The sequence below is a fragment of the Felis catus genome, chromosome E3, assembly GCF_018350175.1.
Source record: "Felis catus isolate Fca126 chromosome E3, F.catus_Fca126_mat1.0, whole genome shotgun sequence".
NCBI lineage: Eukaryota > Metazoa > Chordata > Mammalia > Carnivora > Felidae > Felis > Felis catus.
The window spans coordinates 32,800,459-32,824,884 of NC_058383.1; the positions used below are offsets into that span (position 1 = coordinate 32,800,459).

A 24,426-nucleotide genomic window follows, 5' to 3' on the forward strand; every position below is an offset into this window, starting at 1 on the left:
CTTGATGGAAGAAATCATAGCTGAAAACTTCCCAAATCTTGGGAGAGATATGGATGTCCAGGTATATGAAGGTCGAAGGACCCCAAGCAAGATCAACCCAAAGAAGATCACCCCAAGACATAGTACAGTCAGAATGTGAGAATCTCCATATTACCCAAAGCGATAATTTGAAATACCTATTAAATATGGCATTTTTCACAGAAAGAGTGGCAAAAAAGTCTTAAGTTTCACGTAGAACTTTATTGTCTGACTTGAACTCCACATTCCTGCTCTAGAGAAAAGGCGAGTTTGTAGTGCTGTAGGGCCTTCTCCACCTCACTGGGGGGTAATGGTCTCTGCCTCTTGCCCTCACTTCTTCCAGCTCCCTTCATTTTTATTTGAAGGCTTCCTCTGCCGTTTATTTTAATCTTATTTGTTGCAGCTATTGGAGATTGCTCCCCCGGTGTCTGTTGGGGGCTGGGGATGGGTAGGATAAAATGGAGCATCATCACCTCCTCAGAGAAGAATCTCCTCGATCATTTACTGTGTCGTATACCCTCGTAGTACCATGTACTTCTTGGTAACGCTTAATGAGAGCTACACTTTTTAAACACTAATTAGTACAGTTGTTTGATTAATTCATGTCACTCCCAAGGGATCATCAGCTTCATAGGGGTAGTATTTGCTTTCACTCACCATTTTTGTCCCTCGTGCCTGGTACAGTGCCTCACAAAATAGAAATCAGACGAGTCCTGTACATATATTAATATATTTAATCACTACTGTACCTCACTGGGATAGTCTACATCCCATTTTGTAGATGAGAAAACTGAAGCATGGAGAGAGAAAGAGAGAGGGAGGTTATGTCACTCAAAGTCACACAGACAATAGTTGATGGCATTTAGAAACTTCTCAATAAATATTTATTTAAAAAATGAGGGGCGCCTGGGTGGCGCAGTCAGTTAAGCGTCCGACTTCAGCCAGGTCACGATCTCGCAGTCCGTGAGTTCGAGCCCCGCGTCGGGCTCTGAGCTGATGGCTCAGAGCCTGGAGCCTGTTTCCGATTCTGTGTCTCCCTCTCTCTCTGGCCCTCCCCCGTTCATGCTCTGTCTCTCTCTGTCCCAAAAATAAATAAACGTTGAAAAAAAAATTAAAAAAAAAAATAAAAAATGGATGGAGGGGTACCTGGATGGCTCAGTCATTTAAACATCCAACTCTTAATTTTGGCTCACGTCATGATCTCATGGTTCATGAGTTCAAGCCTTGCATCAGGCTCTGTGCTGACAGCCGGAGCCTGCTTGGGATTCTGTCTCTCTCCCTGTCTCCCTGCTCCTCCCTCCCTCCCTCTCTCTCTCTTTCTCAAAAATAAATAAACTTAAACAATTTTTTTAATGTTCATTTTTGACAGAGAGAGACAGAGCACGAGTGGGAGAGGGCCAGAGAGAGAGGGAGACACAGAACCCAAAGCAGGCTCCAGGCTCCGAGCTGTCAGCACAGAGCCTGATGTGGAGCTCCAACCCATGAACTGCAGGATCATGACCTGCGCTGAATTTGGATGCTCAACCGACTGAGCTACCCAGGCACCCCTAAAATAAATAAGTTTAAAACAAGTCAATGAAAAGTGGATGGAGAAATAAAAAAAACAAGGAATGGATGAAGTGATTCCTTTGTTAGTAGTTGGGAATGGAGCCTTTACAGAGTGTTGAGTTGCCTTTTTGGTGGGAGGATGAGATTACAAGGTTATGGAGAAGTCTGGGCCATCTGTTAGGACTCTAATGCTGTGGCTTCAGAATGGGGTAAAGGTGAGGGTTGGAAGGCAGTGAGTGGGAAGCCATTCCCACAACCCAGCTGAGTAGGTGGGAGCCAAAGATAGCATATCCCTTGAGTAGAAACTCCCCCAGGAAAGAGCAGTTCCTCTGAAATCAGACACAGAAATTGGCTGGTGGCATCTAAACACCGAAGAACTGCATGTTCCCTGGGCACCAGGATCAGGAGCCAGGAGCTATCTTACAGGAGCAGAGCAAGAATTACCACGGGTCCCAGGGAGGGGTGGAATATTCTCTTTGCCCTCCTCACAGACAGCCCAAGTGCAGGAGTGAAGACCTAGCCATGGCCAGTCCCCTTACACACCTCTTGATTCATTCTTCTTGTGCGTCATAGCCTGTTGGTCCAGGATAGAAAGTTGCCCTGTGGCATTTTTACCCATCGGGACTCAGTGATACTTGACGCGCTGTGATGGCAATTTCCATGCCGAAGCTTAAGGAATCTGTTTCAGGATTGCCACGTGAGTTTCTCAACCTGAGTCCCTCTCCCAGGGTTCCTGAGCCCGGGACGTGTGAACCATCTGTAGTTGCCTGCGTCGTTGTGTCCTAAGGGAGAGTGTCCAGAACTGTCATTAGTTTCTCAACAAGAAACTTTGGCGATTGGTGACGTCTCCAAAGGGTAAGAACCAGTGGTGGCAATATGGATAATGGTCAAAATAAGTGGCCTTTTTTGAGTGCGTAGAAAATCCCAGATATGTGGTAAGTGTATCAGGTACATTATCTCATTTAATCATTGTGTCCGTTTAAGTTTATTTATGCTGCAGTAGCAAACAGCTCCAAAATGTCAGCGGCTTACAAAACAAAGATTTATTTGTTGCCCACAGGTTATGTTGGGTTAGTTGTGGCTCTGCTTCATTCAAATCTTAGAGCCAGGACTCAGGCTGAACAAGGAGCCCTGTCTGGGTCAGCCCTAGTCTCCTCGCATAGGAAAATGAGAGGCATTAGACCGTGAGATGGATCTTAAGGGTTCTTCTTGGAAGTGGCACACATCACTTCTCCCGGCTCCAGGGCTGACCTCGGGAGGCACTCTAGCTGCTCGGCACGGAGGGATCCTGCAGAGAGGGCCAGTGGATATTTGAACAGTAACGTCACCTACTGAACTCTTCACAAAAATCAATGAGGTGGCTGGTGTCGATTATCATTATCGTTCCCTTTTTACAGATGAGGAAACAGAGGCTCAGAGGGAGTACGTCTTTCTCTCGTGTTGTGTAATTATTAAGTGGTGGATCCTGGGTTTGAGTAGACCCAGTGTGACCCCAGAGCCTGTGGCTTTAACCTCTGCATTACATTGACTTCCACTGCCAGAGGGACAGCAGCCTTCTCTCTCCCCTCTCCTCCTCCCTGTCTCCCTCGCTCCCTCTCTCCAGCTCAGGTCAGTCCAAACAAACCAGTCTCTTAAAGCTTCATCAGTCTCTGACAGTGCACTTCCCTAGCTGCTTTCCACGTTTTCCTGGTCCCCAGCCTCGAGACTCCTTCTGGAGTGTCCAGCTAGGCGTTGTTTGGCAGCGTGCCTGTCCGCTAAGAGCTTACCGTTCGCGCCGTGGAGGGGATGTGCTGGGTATTTTTAGATCTCGGCAGCCTTGCAATGCTGCTTGCTCTTCCCTGTGGTCCGTGGATTAACCCGGGAGTGGCATATGCCCACGCTCTGCCCGCCTGGTCCTGGTACACAGTCCTCTGTGCTTTTGGGAAAACAGATTGTCCCAGGTAGATATGTAGCCAGGTTTTTTTTTTTCCCCCTGCTTCCCTCCTCCTCGGAGCTGCTCCTCCCCCTTGTATGTTGTAGCTTCTCCTGAGGACCCACCGTGATTTTGCAGCTGCTTCTGAGCCGGCTGAGATAGTGGGATTTGCTCACTTGCAGTTGAGTCTGGCCAGGAAGCTGCTGGTTCTTGCCACAGACATCTTCTCTCTTTGCAGCTTCGCCTACCCTCCTGGGCAGGCGGGATGCACCCTCCCTCCCCAGGGAGAATGAGGATTCCGAAGGCTCAGGGAGTGGTGATTTCCTCTAGTATCATTGCTCCTCCAGACTCGTCCACAAGTATCAAACACTCTCATGGTGGCAGTGTCACTGCGAGGCGTGGTGGCTTTGGTTTGCTTATTGTCAAAAGCTCCAGATAAGGACCAGCGACACTGCAGCTCGTGGCAGAGGTGTTGTGAATCTCCATGGCAAGGGAAGCTGGGGAGGTGCCTGCAAAGGTCCTTGGGATAGCTGCAGCACTAGCCCGGGTGTGATCCAATTCAAGAAACACTTCCTGAGTGCCTACTCTGTGCAAAACATAGGGTTTTGCTTTGTGTAGAGGTTACAACATTGCACAAGATACCTGGGGAGCAGATAAGCACATCCCTCAACAACCTGGGCATTATATTTGCAGGATGTGGTAGACATTAATTCTTAAATCCTCCCTCCCTCCTTCCTCCCTCCCTCCCTCCTTCCTCCCTCCCTCCCTCTTTCCTCCTTCCTTCCTTCTTCCTTCCTTCCTTCTTCCTTCTTCCTTCCTCCTTCCTCCCTCCCTCCTTCCTTCTTTCTTCCTTCTTCCTTCTTCCTTCCTCCTTCCTCCCTCCCTCCTTCCTTCTTCCTTCCTCCCTCCCTCCTTCCTTTTTCCTTCCTTCCTCCCTCCTTCCTTCCTCCCTCCCTCCTTCCTTTTTCCTTCCTTCCTCCCTCCTTCCTTCCTCTCTCCCTCCTTCCTTCTTTCTTCCTTCTTTCCTTTCTTCTTCCTTACTCCTTCCTTCCTTCCTTCCTTCCTTCCTTCCTTCCTCCCTCCCTCCCTCCCTCCCTCCCTCCCTCCCTCCCTCCTTCCTTCCTTCCTTCCTTCCCTCCTTCCTCCTTCCCTCCTTCCTTCTTCCTTCCTTCCTTCTTCCTTCCTCCTTCCTTCCTTCCTTCTTCCTTCCTCCTTCCTCCCTCCCTCCTTCCTTCTTCCTTCTTCCCTCCCTCCTTCCTTTTTCCTTCCTCCCTCCCTCCTTCCTTCTTTCTTCCTTCTTCCTTCCTTCCTTCTTCCTTCCTCTTTCCGTCCTTCTTCCTTCCTCCTTCCTCCCTCCCTCCTTCCTTCTTCCTTCCTCCCTCTCTCCTTCCTTCTTTCTTCCCTCCCTCCCTCCTTCCTTCTTTCTCCTTCCTTCCTTCCTTCCTTCCTTCCTTCCTCCTTCCTTCCTTCCTTCCTTCCTTCCTTCCTTCCTTCCTTCCTTCCTTCCTTCCTTCCTTCCCTCCTTCTTTCTCCGCGTGCCTGCCTGCCTGCCAGTGTTGTGGTTAAGAGCATAAACTTTGGAGCCATACTGCCTGACTCAAAATCCTTACTCTAACTCCCTGGCTGTTTGGCAGGACAAGTGACTGAAGCCCCCCATGCTTCAGCTGGTAACAGTACCCTGCTCACAGAGTTGTTGTTTATAGAGCTCATCTACAAAAGGCACTCAGAGCAGATCCTGATGCAAAGAAACACTATCGATGTGTCGACTCCTCCTCCTTCTCTTCCTCCTGTCATTCATTCGCTTAGCAGATTATTTAGTGAGCCTCTACTACAGGCCAAGTGCTGACCTGGGTCCTTATCACAGACCAATGAGCTGAATGCAGACACTTGCCCCCGTGGAGCTTATAGTTCAGATGACAGAGGCAGAGAATAAATAAATATATAATGCATCAGCCAGCGATTAAGGCTTGGAAGAAATGTGCACAAGAGATACCCGTCAGACTCTAGGAAAGTCAGAGGAGGGAGGGATTAACTCCTAGTGAGCAGAGGCTGCGGAAAGCCCCCCAGAGGGGGTGACGGTGGCCGAGATGAGGACTTAATCCTGTGAGGCCCACACAGCCTCCAGTCTCACATGAGAGTTCACTGGGACGTTGAAATATTCTCAGGAGCTGTGTTGGTCACCTCCTTTTTTTCCTCGCCTCCTGTAAACAGGGATTCTAAATGAGATCGGGACCCAGGGCTTATTTCTGGATTTTATGATGTTGGTGTTGGGTCCAGAGTTCCAGAAGGACTTTGTCCCAGCCTCTGATTCCCGGAGAGGATGCACCAGCTTGGGGTGAGCCCGACTGACAACACGAGAAGGTCTTGCTCTGTGCAGGGGACTGTGCTGGGCCCCACACATCAGGACCTGGGGAGAAGGAAGGGCCGATGCCTGCTTTGCACGTTAGCGGCCCGTGCGATATTTTGTACTAAGTGCTCAGTAGATAACAGAAATATTCACTGAGTGCTTATTATATGCCGCAGACATGTCACCAGCCTGTAAGGACTTGATGTGTGTCTGCTTACCTAATTTTTACAGCTGATGTGCTATCCGTCAAACAGATAGGGAAACCGAACGCAGGCTGTCCTAGGATAGCTGGAGAAAGAGTCAGAGAGGGCTTCCTGGAGACAGTGATTGAAGCGTGTCTAGCGGCTGTCCAGGTGGGAAAAGGGGAGCCAAGGAGGGCACTGTAAGGAGGGTACTGCAAGCGGAAGCAGCTCGCTGAGAGGGCTTGGGGAGCCTGCAGGACGGAAGGTAGACCCGGAAGTGAGGAAAGGTGGGGGTGGAGAGGTGGGCACGGTGGGGAGCTCAAGGAGCCCTGTAAGCCTTGCTCCGTCCTTCGGATTTTCATCTTGATGGCACTGAGTAACCATGCAAGTGATTTCTGGAACGGAAGTGTCCCACGATCAAACTGGCTCCACACAAAGGTCACCGCTTAAACCCCGTGACCAGCAGGTTAGCACTTAATTAAATGCCGTCTCATGCACTCCATCCCACCTCCCGGCAGCCAGGCCTGCCTTCCCACATGCACAGGCACCTGTTTTGGGGTCCGGGGCGAGAAGGCTCGACGCAGGGAGTGTTGGGTCTTGCACACCTGTCAGAGATTTGCACACGCAGAGCTCGGTCTCTTTTGCATCATCGCCTCTAGCGCCTGCAAATGCCAAATGGTGGGAGTTTCTTCTTGGCTGAAGTTGTTGTTTTTTTAGGTTTGAGACTCCAGTGTTTCCTTTGGAAACGTATTTTCTCTCTCTCTGTCTCTCAAAGAGCAACTTGTTCCTCCTAGGCTAACAAAGTCCTCTTAACTCTTAGGGGAAGCTTGTCTATTCCTGGTGGGATCAAGTCAGCCCGGGGCGCCTGTGTTAGCCTTTAATTTTCAAAAGGAGCACCACAGGTAAAGGAAGTGGGCCAGTGAGGTTTTGAAGTCCTTTCTGTTTTATTGTTATTGAAGGAGGCCCGCGGAGGGGAATGTTTGCTGCTAGCCATTGCCTCATTTTCGTACCACTGACATCATCCCCACGTTGGCCTCTTTAGAAAGTGCTGGTGCCCAGCTGGTGTATTGGTCACCTATTGCCCTGGAACGAATTGCCCCGCACTTGGTGGTTCACACCTACTTCGTATTCGTATTTCACAGATGTGTCAGGAGCCTGGGCGTGGCTTGGCTGGGTTCTCCGCTCAGGGCTGCAGTCCAGGTGTTGGTGGGGCCACACGGTCTGGCCTGGGGCTTGGGGTCTTTGCCGGGCTCACAAGGTGGCTGGCAGGTGGCAGGATTCATTTCCTTGCAGCTTTAGAGCTCAGAGAGGCTTCTTGGTTCAAAAGCAGGATTGGGGCGAGGAGAGGGAAAGTGTAAGCCCTCTTTTAAAGCACTGGCCTGGGGAGGTCAGGCCCACCTAGGTTACTCTCCCTTCCTGACATCTGTAGCTCCCTTCGCCTTTGTCATATGAGGTAACATAGTCACGGGAGTGATCCCCCGTCATATTCCCAGGTGCCGAGCACACTCAAGGGGAGGAGACCCCGTGAGGGTGTGGGTCATGGGTGGTCATCTTGGATTTCTGCCTGTACGAGCTGGTAACCTAAGTCTCAGACTCTATTCTGTTCTTCCCGAACTTTGGATTAAGCGCATGGCTTGGACAACAGCTGTTTCGTAAATCCCTCTCGTAGTTGCATCATCAGAGAAGGTGGAGTGTGACATACGATGTTCTGGAGTTTTGAGATACAGGGGAAATGGAACCGGCAGATGCAGAAGAGGCATCCCTGGTTTCCAGAGCCAGGTCAAGGCCACCTGTTTCTAGGTGGGCTTTGTCAGAACTGATTTCTCTGCTGGAGACAACAGAGCAGTGACCTTGTAACCCTGTGGCAAGACGAGGGGTCTGGGAGTTGACGGGTTCTAGAGGTGAAGTTGACCTCCGGCCTCCTGACTCCAGGTCTGTTTCCGTGGGTGCCCCTGAGTGTGCTGTTTTCTGTCCATACATGTCAGCTTCCCACTCTGAAAGGTGAGGGGGTAGGGTAAGAGGGGTCTCAGGTTCCTACTCGTGTCCGTGTCACTTCCGTGGTGTGACCCAGGTCCGGAACTTGCACATTCGGGGCATGTCGTATTTAAGAAGCAGGTGCACGTATGCGGAGAGATACGGGCGAGCACCTCTCAGGTATGTTGCCCTTCGAAATTAACCAGTCCCGGCTGGACGCTTTGTCTTCATGAAGGCGGAGACCCTCTCTAGGCAGGGAAAAGTTCTCTTTGTGTTGACAAGTGTCCTTGGTTGTATTCGGAAATGGCGGAGTGGAGTGTCGGGCTCAGGGGCCCCCTGGGTTCACGGGCTTGCTTTCTTAATACCTCGATCGCACTTTTAATCAGAACAAATCTGGAGCATTTCTCTTCCGTGCTTGTTCCTGCCATTTCCAGCCACTCGACGCTTTTTCATAAACAAAGTGACAGTTTGATGGAATGTGGTTTTAATTAAGCTGCTTTCACTTGGAACAACTTTCCGGGAGCATATGTAAGGAGCACAACTTCAGAAGTGCCACCGGAGGCTGACTTCAGAGACGCGTCACCAGGCAGTTTGGGAAGAACAAAGGACACCAGGAAAGTGGGACTCATCGGTGGTGTGCCACCTCCCAGTCCGTCCCAGGTCCCAGCCTGCTGTCCCTTGTAAGGAGTGCGCGAAGCCTCAAGGGGGGTGGGGTTGCCTGGCGCTGAACCCAGGACCAAGCTCACGGAATGTCAGGGAACTGCCCCATAGTGGCTATTTATGTCACTGGATTTTTAAGCCATTCATGGCACGTCCCTCTCTTCCACGGTTGGGACATTGCAAAAACAAAATGAAGTAAGACCCCTGTTATTCCGCCTCCAGTCACAACTCAGTTTTATGAGCAACGGTGAACTCTGCGTAAAAGACCTTCCAAGAACTCCGAGTCCCCCAGGGAAGTGAGGACCTTCACAGGATAGAAGCCGCATGACAGGGATTCACAAATGGCTACTCGGGCCCGGAGGGTGGAGATGTGGCTGGGCACACACTTTACCAGCTGTTCGGAGGACTGCGTGTATATATAATGGGGGAACAGTATGTCACAGATCCGCATTTGGCCTCCTTGGGGTGGGCATTTGCCTGGTGAGGGGGTCCCTGGCGTTACCTGGAAACAGTGCAAGGATGTAGGCAGGGGTGGTATTGTTTTTAGCAGCATCGGATCAGAGCCCCCCCACCCCCACCCCCCACTTCGTGTTCTGGTGCTCTGTGGCCTATAGATCTGCCCTGATAGATTGCTGCTGCTGCGGAGAAATCCATCAAGCCTTTACCCTGCACATGACTCACCTCCCTGTGGCAGGCGCGGCGCTCAGCTTCCAAGAATAGCCTAGCCCGAGGGATCCAAGCTCGGAATCCCTTCCAACTTTCAGGGCTCTGAAGTTCGGCGCCCACAGAGGTCTGTGCTTAGGTAACGGGGTGCAGATGGCTTGGTGTTTGCAGAGACAGTGGCTAATAACCATCTCCCTTCCACCTTTCTTTCCTGTCAGTTGCAGGAACGCAAAATTCCAGGCCAGATCACATTGCTTACAAAGGGAAACCTTGATCATCAGGCTGGCCTGATGGTGCATTTCAATGGCTTAAAGATAAGGTAATCAGGAAGTCCCTCATTCACTTATTTGTTGTTCATTCAACAAATATTTGCTGACTGCCTTTAAGTAAGAAGCACAACAAGAAACTCAATGGGGGGAATCGCGCAGAGGTTGAATCAGATCTAAGCGCTTAGCCCTGGACATACTCTTTGGTATTGAATCCTGGCAACCAGGCAGGGGCGTGATAAAAATAATAGCTGACATTTATTGAGTACTTACTACATGCTGTGTTTTAAGCACCTCACTTGAATTAACTAGATCAATCTTCACAATGGTTCAAGGAGTTGGGTGCCATTAGGAACCTCTTTTCCTATTTAAGAACCACAGGAATAGGGTACAGAGGGTAACTTGCTCGAGCTCATATAAGCTGCTAGGTAGCTGTGTCGGGAACTGAACCCGGGGTTCTCTGATACGAACCACGTAAGCATCACGATGCTTATGCCATTCCGGCATCACCATGGTCTTCTGTCGTTTCTTTCCAGAACTCTCTGACCCCAGGGGCTTCCCTCTCCTTGAAACATTGAGTTTCTCAACTCTTTTGCAGGCCTTCTCAGAGCATCTGCTAAGCTCTCCCATCTCACTCTGTCCGTCAACACTTCATTTCCTTCATAACCTTTATCATATTGTGACGTCCCCACGTTTGCTTTAATCCACTTGTCGCTCCCCTCCCGTCCCCGCGAGAATTGAAGTTCCCAGAGGCATGGACATTGTGCGCCTTAATTATCTTCACATCTGCAGCCCTGCGGTGGAGCCTGGCCCATGACAGGTCCTCAGTAAATGGCTACCGGGCAGTCAGGGAGGGGCACAGGTACAGACCACATTTCAGGCACCATGAATGCCTTGTCGTTAGAATGACAAGCCGTGAGCGTGAGGCTGTGTGGTCATTGTTAATGCTGTCGTTAGCCCCGGCTGGGGAAGAGAGAGGGCACTGGAGACTCCAAAGGCACAATGAAACATGACGGAACATGTGGGATTGCAGTGCAGAACCAGCGTCATGAGAGTCTGTCAATGGGCACCTCTCCCTAGGGTGATTGGAGGGGACTCCGTCAGCCCACCTCAAGGTGGGTTGGTAGGTTTCTGTGGCAGAAACCTACTGTGGTAGGTTCTGTGGTAGGTTCTCTGCAGGCAGAGACAGGAAGCAGTCCCGGTCTGTGGCGGTGCCTCCGCAGGGCAGTAGTGATGGAACAGAGAACTGGGGGTCCAGGCTGCCTTCTCCCTAAGGACATAACTTCAGGACCTGGGGACCCGTCCAGTGCTCGGAGAATCTTTGGTGCTGATCGCTGCCTCCCTCACAGCACCTTATTTTGCAGCCCTCTGTTTTGGTTTCTTCTTTTACGCCTTACATCATCTGTCACTAGTACATGCTAGAAACAGGACTTTGTTCTAGAACATTCTGTGGGGCGCCTGGGTGGCTCAGTCAGTTAAATGCTGGACTTCAGTGCAGGTCATGATCTCATGGTCCATGGGTTCGAGTCCTGTGTAGGGCTCTGTGCTGACAGCTCAGAGCCTGGAGCCTGCTTCAGATTCTGTGTCTCCCTCTCTCTGTGCCCCTGCCCTGCTTTCTCTCTCTCTCTCTCTCTCTCTCTCTCCTCTCTCTCTCTCTCTCTCTCTCTCTCTCTCTCTCTCTCAAAAATAAGTAGATGTTAAAAAAAATTTTAGAACATCCTCGAACATGACCACTGAGCCTCACTTTGTTCCTCTGTGAAATGGGGATTGAGCTGACTGGTGGTGCTGCCATGGGGATTAGATAGGGCTGCCGTTTCTCCAACACCATTTGGGACACTCGGCCGGTAAAGTTCTGAGGTGCCCGTCCCATGCTACTGACGACAACAAATCAACACCTTACGTAGAATGAAGATGTTTCAGGTACTGGAATAAGCTCATTATCATTAAGATTTAAAGTCTGCAGTTGTAACGGCTTTACTGAGGCACAGTTGTCCAACTTTGCAAGTGTTGACACACACGTGCCCCTAGGAAACCATCACTGTGATTTAATCAAGCCTCATCACATCCCCCTGGTGCCGATGAGGAAAACAGAGGCTTAGGGATACACGTGTCTTCTCCTGGATCCCAGGGCAGCCAGGGGCAGAGCTGTCCGATCTGGGCTCGAGTTCCTGGCCACTGCTGCACTGCCCGCCCCCCCCCCCCCCATAGCGGATGGTCCCTGTTGGTGATGCTGGAGCAGGCGTGGTTGCTCACACCTGCTTGGAGGTCTGGAGCGCCGAAGGGCAGAACAACCGGAGTCATGTCAGTTGGTCCCCTTAGCCACGGCGCTCTGACCTGCAAGCCTGAAACCGTGTCCCTGAGCTCGCTTCCCAATGAGCAGGCTACTCTGCGAGGGGAGAGGATGGCCTCAGCAAGCCAGGCCGCCGAGAGCGACGCCTTCCAGCTTTTCCGGTGGGTAATAGGCCTGCCGGGTGCGTCTGAACACCGTAGATCGATTCCAGTCCCCTCAACGCAGTGACACATGGGAACGTTTGGGAAAACCTTACGGGTGTTACCAGACGTGGCATCCCAGTTCCAGAGCCTCAGAACGCTGGATTCCAGAGGTCCCCGAAACTGCAAAGGCATGAGACCTGGTGCCCATCCAGCTGCTTCCCTTCTCTCCCAGACCCTGGGCGTGTTCTTCAGCTCAGACTCTGGAGAGCTTTTGGATGCGTTCCTGAGACTCCATGCACTGGTTAGGCTGCTGTTTTTCCCCGAAGTATCTTTTGTCCATCTCCTCGACTTAATCCATGCAGCCATGCTGCCTGGTTTAATCCCCACTTGCTAGCTTCATGACCTTGGACAAGCTCCTCAGTCTCTGGGCCCTCCATTTCATCAGTGAGGATCGTAACAACACTGACCCCGCGTGTGTGTTACATGCACTAACTATGGCAACGCACGACAGATGCATAGTACGGTGTCAGGAGCAGAGCAAAGCCCCCGGGATACGTTGCCGCCATTATTGTTTCTGTCGGTGGTTGTGTTTGTTATTAATACCACACGTTTGCCCAGCTGGTACCTCTTCTTGCCTCCTCCTCCCCCTCCTCCCGACCCTCCTCCCCCTCCATGTGACTATTACATTGTTTGCCCTTCAAGGTGTTACGTTTTCCAGAAGACTCCTCTGACATGACCCACCCTTTGGGTTGGGAACTCTTCTGATGCCCATTCATTCTCTCCTTCAACAAATGTTTATTGAGCAGCTACTATGTGCTGGGGAAAGGAACAAGGTGGGCACAAATCCCTGCTGTGATGATGCCTCCCTTCTTGAGGGCAAAGAGGCAGAAAATAAACAAGACCGATGAGTAAAATCTGTAGTTTAAAAAGTTATAATTGCTATGGAGAAAAATGAACCAGGGAGGGAGGTTTGGGATCATGTCCCAGGTTAGGTCTGTTACAGGGTGATTATTGATAGTCTCAGAATCATCTTAGTTTGGACAATTACATGTTCACCTTAGAGACAAGGAATGTCAGACATGAGGCTGCAGTTTTAAATATGATGTCAAGGAAGATGATATCTGAATAGAGACTCCAAAGAGGTGAGGGAGTACACTGTTCACAAGAGCATTCTGAGAAGTGAAAACAGCACATGCAAAGGCCCTGAGGTGGGGGGGGGCATTTCAGGTGTGTTTGGAGACCATTCAGGCCAGGATCGCTTGGGAGAGGAAATGATAGCAGAAGGGTAGTTGGAGGCCAGCTGGATTGTAGAGGACCTTGTGGGATGGGGTGAGGTCTTGCCTGGGGAACCATTGCAGGGTTTGGGGCCTATAAGGGAGGTGGGGCGATTGTGGCCGCTCTGCCGGTATTAGATTGCAGTAGGGCAAAAGTGGAAACAGAATGCTCATCTGGGGAGAGGTGAGATGGCATGCACCAGGCTGCCAGTGGCTGTGCTGAGTGCTGGGTGGATTTGCTGGTGGATGGGATGCAAGCTGCCAGAGGAAGGGAGGAGTGGGAGACGCTCTGAAGTGTCCGGCCTGAGCAACTGAGACGGGGGCTCAGAGACCGATGACCGACGGACAACAGACCGACCATAGTCCTCTCAACTCCACTCTCCCAGACTGACACATTGTGTTTGTTCTGTGCCTGCAGCTCTTTCTCCTCCAGACCACGGGCACAGTGAGAGCATGTGTCTTTTCCTTTTTGTCTTTCTCGGAGCGATACCCCAAAGAATGTTCCAGATGGGCTGTGACATGAATATAGTTTGAAACCAAATTTGCACCAAACGCATCTCTCACCCAGGGAAGATCTAGGTCCTAGCTCTTGGGGCAGCCACCAACACCTGTTCTTTGCAGAGTGGAAAGACCCTCCCCCAAGTCCCCACGTTTGTCGCTGCACACGAACTTGGACCATGGCTCGCGGTTCTGTGGGGCGGGTGCAGCAGATGTTGCTTCACGGACACACTCCTGTGGATGGCTTTCGGGTCCCAGCCCACCTCCACGGCCCACCGGATCCCGCCGGGAGGTACTCTGCAAAGTTTCACAGTGCCCAACGGCGGAGAGGGTAGATACAAACAAACAGCAGGAGAGACTTCCTCCCGGTGACTCAGAGCCAGGCCTGTGGGCGTGGGATCCTCCCCCCACTTTGCGAACTGACGTCCCAAGTGCAGAGCTGGGACAGTCTGTGGTCTTTTCTGCTCTGTGTGCCAGCGTGAGCAGCCTCCGGAGTTTTCTGTGCCTTCTCAGGGCAGCGCACCGGGCACCTGTTGTGCCTTTGCTCGTGGGTCTTGGGACGGACTTCTTCATGTTGTTTGAATTCTCACACTGTCCTTCTAGAAGCACGGTGGCTCAGAACAGTTTTTGGAGTCCCTCTGCCTTCATGCAGAGCCTAGATCTGCACATGCTGGCCTCGGGACCCGAGACTGGTCTTGTCATCTCTCTGGGTCTCAGTTTCCTCGCCCGATTGCGGGTGGTTGTGAAAATAACAATCGCCAGCACTTACTAGATGCTTACTGTGTGCCAGGTACTGGTCACTAATGTTTCCCGCAATATACAGAATAGGAAATTGAGGCATGGGGAGATGAGACGGCCAATGTAATGTCCTGTAGCCAGCAAGGTCAGGGCTGAGGGCTTTTTTTTTTTTTTTTCAGTCCAATTTTTTATGGTAGTAAAATATACAGAATGTAAAACTTACCATCTTAACCATTTTATGTGTAAAGTTCCAAGGTATCCAGTATATTGTGTTGCTGTGCAACCACCCCCACCAGCCGTCCATAGCCATTCTTCATCCTGCACACCCGAAGCTCTGTGCCCGTTACACACACCCACTCCCCATTTCCCCTCCCTCCGGTCCCCTGCACCTGCCCACCTACCTACAGACTTCCTTTCTTGTCTTGTCTTGTCTTGTCTTTGTTTTCTTTCTTCTTTTCTTTTCTTTTTTCTTTTCTTTCTTTCTTTCTTTCTTTCTTTCTTTCTTTCTTTCTTTCTTTCTTTCTTTCCTTCCTTCCTTCCTTCCTTCCTTCCTTCCTTCCTTCCTTCCTTCTTTCCTTCTTTCCTTCTTTCCTTCTTTCTCTCCCCCTTTCTCCCACACCCTAGCTTCTGGTAACCACCATTTTTACTCTCTGTCACAGTGAATTTAGCTTTTATTATTATTATTAATTATTATTATTATTTTTTAGATTTCATACATAAGCAATACTTGTCTTTTTGTGTCTGGCTTATTCCACTTAGAATAATTTCCTCCAGGTTCACCCATGTTGTTGCAAATGGCATGATTTCCCCTCTTTTAAGGTCTAAATAATATTCCATTTTCTTTACCCACTCCTCCATCGACAGCCACTCTGCCTATTTCTGTATCTTGGCTCTTGTGGATAATGCTGAGGTGGATGCGGGGGTGCACCACCCTCATCACCAACAATGTTGAGCCTCTTTTCTTTTCTTTTTTTAAGTTTATTTATTTTGAGAGGGAGAGAGAGAGAATCCCAAGCAGGTTCCACACTGCCAGTGTAGAGCCCAATGTGGGATTTAAACCCACAGACCATGAGATCATGACCTGAGATGAAATCAAGAGTTGGACACTGAATTGACTGAGCCACTCAGGTGCCCTTGGGCATCTGTCTTCTCATGAGCTATTGTATTTTGCCTTTTGAGAAAAGTCTATTGAATTCCTTTGCCTGTTTTTTAATTGGATCGCTTGTCTTTTTCTTATTGAGTTGTAAGAGTTCTTTATATGTTCTGGATAATAGACTCTTAGCAGATATACGATTTTCAAGTATGTTCTTCCATTCTGTGGGTTGTCTTTTCACTTCTTGATAGTACCCTTTGCAGAAAATTTTAGTTTGGATGAAGCATGCCTAGTATTGTTTATGATCCATTTCCCCCTCTGGTCCCCCTCCTTTTTTTGTCTTCAGACAGCAGCTTGGGACTTTGTTAGCGCAATATTAGTTCTGGGGGTGAGGAAGACCAACCCTCTGTGCTTTGCCAGACCCCAGACTCAGGATGACACGGGACGAGAGACCCTCGAAGCTAGCGCTTCTTGGCCTCCGTCACCTCCCCCGGCTTCACAATCCTTTTCCCAGACCAACCCTGCATGACCTCAGTGTGGGAGGAGGTGGCCCCTCGAGTCTTTGGAAGCACCTGTCTGAACGTTTTTGTCTGTTTCCCTTGGGCCGTGCGTGTGAGCCCCTCAACTCTCTCCCTCCCTGGGTGTCGGGAGTGCTCAAGCCACATGGGGTCTCGTCCCTGCGTTTCCTCAGTCCTTCCTTGTTTCTGCCACAGCTCATTTTTCTCTGCGTCCCCAAGCCTCCGCGATGGAGACCAGCTGCAGACTCGGCCTGTGCTTGAGTCTCGGGGGCCCCGAGCTCCAGTGTGTGTTAGGACTGCCCGGCACACTTGTAAACGTGCGGGTTCCCGAGCCATTCCCCACAAACACTGAATCTGAATTTCCTGGGGGAGGACCCAGGGATGGGCGTGTTTGACCAGATCCCCAGGCAACTCAGATGTTGGGGCTCCACCCTGGTCCAGAAGGCTACCCACTCAAATGTGTCCTGAGACCCCAGAGAGGGTAAGCCTAGTGGTTCTTGAACTTGGCTGCATATTAGAATCACCTGGGGAAACTTAAAACCTCTCTACAGCCAGGCCACAGTATGGACCAGTCAAATCAGAATCTCTGAGCGTGGGACCCAGACATCAATAGTTTTTAAAGCTCCCTGGGTGGTTCCAGGGTGCGGCTAAGGCTGAGAATCAGAGGTTATACAACCGGCCTCGACCGGCAGCCATAAAATTTTATGTGCTGTTTTTCTTTGCTAAGCCCTCTAACCCCCCTCGGGTAAGCTGGACTCTGCAATTTACTCTTCCCTTTTACCCATGCTGCAATTTACCCTGTCCTCATGCTGCATATGGAGGGTGCAGAACTGGGGGCGAGGGAGTGTGCACACGCCTCCAAGTTCCTACAACAGGGGGTTGGCCGGCCGCACAGGGCATCACTTGACACACCTTTGCCTGTTATCATGATGATGCTAGACTGACCTGGACTTTGTGAGGGGGCCACTGATATCCCCAGCCCCCAGATAAAGGGATTGTCACCTTCTGATCACGAACCCATGGCACACTGGTCTTTCTGGGGATTGTTCTACAAAGTGGTCGAAGTGTGGGCTTTGGAGTCAGGCCGCCTGGTTTGAAGTTTTGCTCTACTGCTCAGGGGAGTGAACTACTACTGGTCCTCCCTGAGCCTCTGTGTCCTCATCTGTGCAGTGGGGACACGTAAAAGTACTGAAGAATTGTCCTAAGTAGGGGCGCCTGGGTGGCGCAGTTGGTTAAGCGTCCGACTTCAGCCAGGTCACGATCTCGCGGTCTGTGAGTTCAAGCCCCGCGTCGGGCTCTGGGCTGATGGCTCAGAGCCTGGAGCCTGTTTCCGATTCTGTGTCTCCCTCTCTCTCTGCCCCTCCCCTGTTCATGCTCTGTCTCTCTCTGTCCCAAAAATAAATAAACGTTGAAAAAAAAATAAAAAAAAAAGAATTGTCCTAAGTAGATGAATGGATAAAGAGAGTGTTGTATAAACATACAATGGAATAATAGCCTTAAAAAAAAAAAGGAAATGTTGCAGTGGGCCAACTTGGATGAACCCGGAGGACGTTAGGCTAAGTGAGACAAACCAGTCACAAACACTGCATGATTCCAGTTATATGGAGTATCTAAAATAGTCGAAGTCAGGGGCACCTGGGTGGCTCAGTCCGTTGGGTGTGCAAGTTCAGCTTAGGTCGTGATCTCATGGTTGGTGAGTTCAAACTGTGTGTGGAATCTGTGCGGACAGCTCAGAGCCTGGAGCTTCAGATTCTGTGTCTCCCTCTGTCTCTGCCCCTCCACCCCCAACAAAGATAAATAAGCATTGAACACTGTAAAATAAAATAGGGGTGCCTGGGTGGCTTAGTTGGTTCAGCATCCGACTTTGGCTCAGGTCATGATCTTGCCGATCCTGAGTTCGAGCCCCGTATCGGGCTCTGTGCTGACAGCTCAGAGCCTGGAGTCTGTTTTGGATTCTGTCTCTCTCTCTCTCTCTCTCTCTCTCTCTCTCTCTCTCTCTCTCTCTGCTCCTCCTCTGCTTTCACTTTGTCGCTCTCTCTCAAAAATAGTGAAAATTTTTTTTAATAAAATAGATTTTTATTCTATCAAAGTCATAGATTGAGAGAGTGGAATGATGGTTGCCAGGAGCTGGGATAAGGAGAAGATGGGGAGTTACTCATCAATGGGAATAAAGTTTCAGTTAAGCAAGGTGAATACGTTCTACCTGCAGCCAGTGATCCTATGCTGTGTAGTTAAAGTGTCTTCAGAGAGAAGGTCTCATGTGAAGTCTTCCTTCCACAATAAAATTAAACATAAGCGAACAAACGAATAAATGTGATTAAGCTTCCAGAAAGCAAGAAAGCAAGAAAGAAAAAATGAAAGAAAAGAAGTGCCTGAAGAATGAAACAGAGGGGATCCATGTAAAACATTTAGCCCCATGGCTGATGTCAACTCCCATTCTTTCTCTAGGGTTACCTTCCAAGCAGCTGCGCTGACAGGTAGGGCAGGTGCTTAGGACCGCGCCAGCAACAGAAACAGTGGCTGGGTACCTCATCCAGAATGATCTCAGGGGTCATTGATCTACAGGCTTGGTAGATCCCTCTCGTTTACTGCCCCAGCCCTGCCTGGTGACACTGTCATCGGCCCCCTATTTAACACCTTCCCACCTTCCAAGTCAGCCCCTCCCTGAAGGCACAGCTTGTGATAACACTGTGGACTCCGACCTTGACCTCCTAACGCACTTGAAGTTTCGCTCTGTGTAATGTCCACATTGTGAGGAGGGGCTGTTCATGTCGAGGCAACCAGAAGAGACACACGTCCTTCTTCTTGGGGAGACCCATGCCTCATCTGGCCAGATTCCAACGACCCTGCTTGACTATATTGTAGTTACAGAGTGTAGACCCCTTATGGTTCTCCCCTCACCTCCCCTGGCTCTGGGTCCAAGTGACTGACAACGGCATGTGCTCCCGGAGCTGGTAAATTTCCAGCACTGCAATTCTACTCATGTAATTTTTAGAGTATCTCCACCTGTACGGATCTGCATGATTATGCTTTCACAAAACCTCTGACCACAGATCCCGAGTTCTCCCTTGACCGCGTGCCTGGCATGGTTGTTTCATGTACAGTCAGTTCAGCTGATTTCCCAGTTCCAACGTGCTACATTTCCCCTTCTGATCGATAACTGCCCGTCGCTTCACACCAGGCAAGTGTTGGATAGATGACAGTGTTCACTCGGGGAGGACATGGAATCCCCACGATGTCCACGCCCCGGGCTCGCAGGGGACACCCACGTTGATGTCAGCGCCTCCCCCAGACGCAGCGGAGGACAGACCCAAAGAGACTGAAGGGAGCTGACTTCTTAGAGGGGAAACAGCCCCTGGGAAAAACAAATGAAGGAAAGAGGGCACTTGGAACGTGTCTTCTTGTTAGGGCCCAGATGGTCTGTGTGTGAGGCAGCCTGCAGAGCTGGCTAACACACAGGCCCAGCAATTTGAGCCAGTTCACGAAATCTCAGATCGGAGCCACGGAGGGCCAGACGGGAGCAGGGGAAGAGAAGGACCTGCTTAAAATTTACTACCTGGGAAATCTGATGATTAGTGGTCAGACAACACAAGAGGGGGAAATTCGTAAATCTCTCCATGTCACCAGGATCCTGGGCCCCAGGCGGTGCTTGGAGTTTAAGAACAAATCATCTCAGGCCACGCCGGTAGCATTTTTTACCATAATTACAAACACCTGACATACAGGAACGTTCTAGATGGCTGGCTTCCGAGCTGTAGCCCAGCGCTTCTCAGACTTGAATATGCTCAGAATCTGGGATCTGGTTCCAGTGCAGATTCTGGTTCAGCAGGTCTGAGATGGAGTCCAAGACTCCGCCTTTGTAAGGAGCTCCCAGGAGATGCGGTGCTGCTGGTCCGTGGATCATACCAGGAGTAGTGAGGCTATGGGAATGTTTGGTAAACAGATGCAGGGGCCTGAGTTGGAGGCATTTCCTGGTGGCAGGGAAGCAGCTGGGGTACCCAGAAAGCATTGCCGGCGTCTCTGGGGCCCTTGTCAAGGAGAGGGCTGGGGGACCGCCTCTAGCCGAGCGTGAAGAGTCAGGCTCTCTGGCTATCTGTCAGGAAGAAGTTGCTCTTGAAATCCCAGGGCTGCTGGAGTTGAGAACATTGCCATTGAGCTTAGGGAAAGAGAGGAGAGGGGATAGGGGATAGTCAGGGAGGGGGGAGAGGAGAGGGTGGTCAGGGAAGAGAGAGAGAGCAGGGGGTGGTCAGGGAGGAGGGAGAGTAGAGGAGGGTCAAGGAGGAGAGGAGAGGGTGATAAGGGAGGAGGGAGAGAAGGGGGGGTCAGGGAGGAGGGAGAGGAGAGGGTGGTAAGGGAAGAGGGAGAGCAGGGGTGGTCAGGGAGGAGAGAGAGTAGGGGAGGGTCAAGGAGGGAGAGGAGGGGTGGTCAGGGAAGAGGGAGAGGAGGGGGTGGTCAGGGAGGAGGGAGAGGAGAGGGTGGTCAGGGAAGAGAGAGCAGGGGGTGGTCAGGGAGGAGGGAGAGTAGGGGAGGGTCAAGGAGGGAGAGGAGGGGTGGTCAGGGAAGAGGGAGAGGAGGGGGTGGTCAGGGAGGAGGGAGAGGAGAGGGTGGTCAGGGAAGAGGGAGAACAGGAGGTGGTCAGGGAGGAGGGAGAGGAGAGGGTGATAAGGGAGGAGGAAGTGGAGAGGGTGGTCAGGGAGGAGGGAGAGTAGGGGAGGGTCAAGGAGGAGGGAGAAGAGAGGGTGATAAGGGAAGAGGGAGAGGAGGGGGTGGTCAGGGAGGAGGGAGAGTAGGGGAGGGTCAAAGAGGAGGGAGAGGAGGGGTGGTCAGGGAGGAGGGAGAGGAGAGGGTGGTCAGGGAGGAGGGGGTGGTCAGGGAGGAGGGAGAGCAGGAGGTGGTCAGGGAGGAAGGAGAGGAGAGGGTGATAAGGGAGGAGGGAGTGGAGGGGGTGGTCAGGGAGGAGGGAGAGTAGGGGAGGGTCAAGGAGAAGGGAGAAGAGAGGGTGATAAGGGAAGAGGGAGAGGAGGGGGTGGTCAGGGAGGAGGCAACCCATAGATACTGTTTCTTGATGGTCTTTCCTCTTACTTCCCACTTCCAACTCTTTGTTCTCAAGTTTTTTTCTCTGCTCAATAATTGCACCCACCATTCATCTAGCTGCGTAAGCCGGAGATGTGGGAGCTGTCCTTTTTTTGCTGCTGGGAAAGGCAGTCCTGCGGGGCTTGCACTACTCCTGCATGGCTGCGTAAGAGTGGCCTTGGGCCTGGAACATTTTCTCGCAACGAGATAAAGAGCCCTTACAGCCTATGCTGGGTTTGTCTCCTTGCTTGGGTGTATCTTCCTCTGTTCTGGGCTTGATGTGCACTTCTTAGTTCTGCTTATGCATGTGTGTCGTTTGCCACCCAGCCACCCCCACTGCTATATTTGTTCCCAGTGGGGAGGGATTGGGATCTGTTCCTGCAGCCTGGAGTGGGGTATATGCAACCACACAGCAGCATCAGCTCTGGCGTGGATCCCCTGGCCGTGGGGATTGACATATTGCAAGGGATTGGATCTTTTACATTCTCTTTCTCCTCTTGCTGTAAGTAAATACTGGACCATTTGAACACGGTGTGTGTGTTTTCTGTTCCCAGTGATCTTGAGTCATGCATCTGTCTCTTCCATGGGTGACACTTACCTGGCTTTTAACTCTGGTCACACAGCCTGAGCACCCAGTGAACAGTGAGATATCAACTTTCTCTCTTCCCTCATACCTAGTCTAGTGCTATTTATAGTTATTGTCTTTCAAAAATGTATCTCAAATTCCTCCCCATCACCATATCCACTTCCCTGGACCTCTGGTGTCACCTTCCACCTGGTCTCCCTGTTCCCACCTCCATCCCTCTCTACTCGGTCTTTCCCACTGCAGTCAGGTCACTGCCCTCTTTGATAGCCTCCAGAGGCTTCTCACTACATCTTGGCTGGAATCCAGGTGCCTCCTCTTGACCTTCACAGCCCCACCCTTCTTACCCCTCTCCCCTTTGCCAGTTGTGCTCCACCACACTGGCTCTCTGCCAGTTCCCAACACACCCTTGTGTTCTTAGAGTCTTCGCATATTCTGCTCCCTCAGCCTAGAACCAGCAAAAATACATACATACATACATACATACATACATACATACATACATACATACATACATACATAAAAATAAAGTATCTCTTTTCACTGTTAGCTCCTGCTGCCTTCAGCTCTCTGGTGTCTTGTCCTCAGAGAGGCTTCCCCTGACCTCCGTAGAGATGATGCATCTCTTAACACCTGTAATTTTCCTTCATGGCGTTGACCAGAAGTTTGGTTTTGGCATCATTGATTGCCTCCTTCCCCTGCTTGGGTGTTCCTTCCACGAGGGCAGGGATCCTGCCTTGCTTGTCTACTGTCGAAATGCCCAAGTCTATACTCATAGTAGATGTTCAACACATATTGATTAAAGGAGGGTGTGAATTAATGAACAAATAAGCTTTGGGAAGGCAGGGGACAGGGCTGAGTGCATGAAAGAGGCTCATGGTCATTGAAGGGCCTACTTGTGCATGGATTACACCTCTCCTCTCTCATTTACTCTCCCCCACTGGTTGCTGTCATGTTCATCTGTGGCCCAGAGACTTAGAGCAGCTTACCCAAGTTACACAGCCTGTGAGCAGCACAGCTGGCTTGCACCTGCCTTATTCTCAGCCTAGGGTTTCTTGACCTTGACATTACAGCATTTAGGTGTGCGTTGTTCTTTGCTGTAGGGTGCAAGAGGTGGCTGTCCTGTGCATTGTAGGACATTTAGCAGAGTCCCTGGTTTCCACCCTATCAATGCTGGTAGCACCCTTCGACTTAGGATGCCCACATTGTCTCCAGATACTGCCAAACGCCCCTTGGGGGCCAAACTAACCCCGGGTGAGGATCACTAGCTCAGCCCGTGGATAATTTCGGCCTCTCACAAGCCCCCTACTTCGATCCCTGCCTGTCCCGGTCCACTGTGTTTCTTGTGGGCTCTTCCTCCTCCCCTCATTTCCCGCAGTCTTCCCGCGCAGCCCTCTGGGAATGCAGCAAATGGATGGTGTGTTCCAAGTGTTGCAATAAACATTTGCTTTTCTGGTTTATTTAACATCAGCCCTGTGTTGAGAAGCTTGTGTCATTGGCATGGACACTAACAGACTGTGTAGAAAATGTGCAATATATTTTTTTTCCTTTGCCTAAATGGCACGTCTAATTGTTTAGCATGAGATAAACCCGTGTGTTTATGAGGAGATAACTTGTCAAAACACACGCGTGGCTGCACCGCTGGGACAGCCTAGCCTCCCAGCCTTTCTTCATTCAAAGACGAGTGTGAATTTGTCTTGGACATTTTATGTGGAATTAAGGTAAGAATTTATTTCCTGCCTTTTGGGGGGCAGATAAAAGCCCCCTATGCAAGGGTCTTTTGAAGCACAAGAGACGAAGCTTCAGAACAAGGTCCAAATGCAAGTGTCCTATTAAGTCCAAGGGATGAAGAAAGGCATAGAAAAGGAGTGTGTATGCCAGAGAGAGAATGTGTGTGAGTTTTTAGCCAGGGGATCCAGTGAGAGATAGGTCTCCCTAGGTCTCCCATCCATGCACCCATCCATGCGTTGTCTGTCTATTCTTCCGTCCATCCATCCGTCCTCGCATACATCTGTCTCTCTGTCCATCTATTCATCTACCAAGTATATAATGCTCATGCATCCACCTACCAATCTACCCATCCGTTCCTTCCTTCCATCCATCCATCCTTCCATCCATTCTTCCTTCTTCCTCCCTCTCCCTCTCCCTCTCCCTCTCCCTCTCCCTCTCCCTCTCCCTCTCCCTCTCCCTCTCCCTCTCCCTCTCCCCCTTCCTTCCTTCCTTCCTTCCTTCCTTCCTTCCTTCCTTCCTTCCTTCCTTCTATCCTTCTGTCTATTCTTCCATCCATCTATTCACCCACCTACCCATCTATCCTTCCTTCCTTCCTTCCTTTTATCCATCCATGCACCCATCCATGCACCCATCCATCCATCCATCCATCCATCCATGCGTTGTCCATCTATTCTTCCGTCCATCCATCCGTCCTCACATACATCTGTCTCTCTGTCCATCTATTCATCTACCAAATGTATAATGCTAGGGAGTGTGGTGGTGCTGGAGGCTGGGCACAAATTTGTTCCCACTCTCTAGGTATATTTTGTGGAAGACATACAAGTCAGCACTTACTACATTACAACACAGTCTGTCAAATGGTGGGATAGAGGGAAGCATAGGGACTAGGGTAGTCAGGGGAAGGGGTCAAGGCCC

At 50.7% G+C, this 24,426-nt stretch overlaps 1 protein-coding gene across 3 annotated transcripts in view; it reads left to right on the forward strand.

Annotated features, from left to right (window-relative positions):
- Nucleotides 1-24,426, forward strand: part of GRIN2A (glutamate ionotropic receptor NMDA type subunit 2A) — a 536,750-nt gene that overhangs the window by 238,691 nt on the left and 273,633 nt on the right. The gene's annotated exons all lie outside the window — the stretch shown is intronic.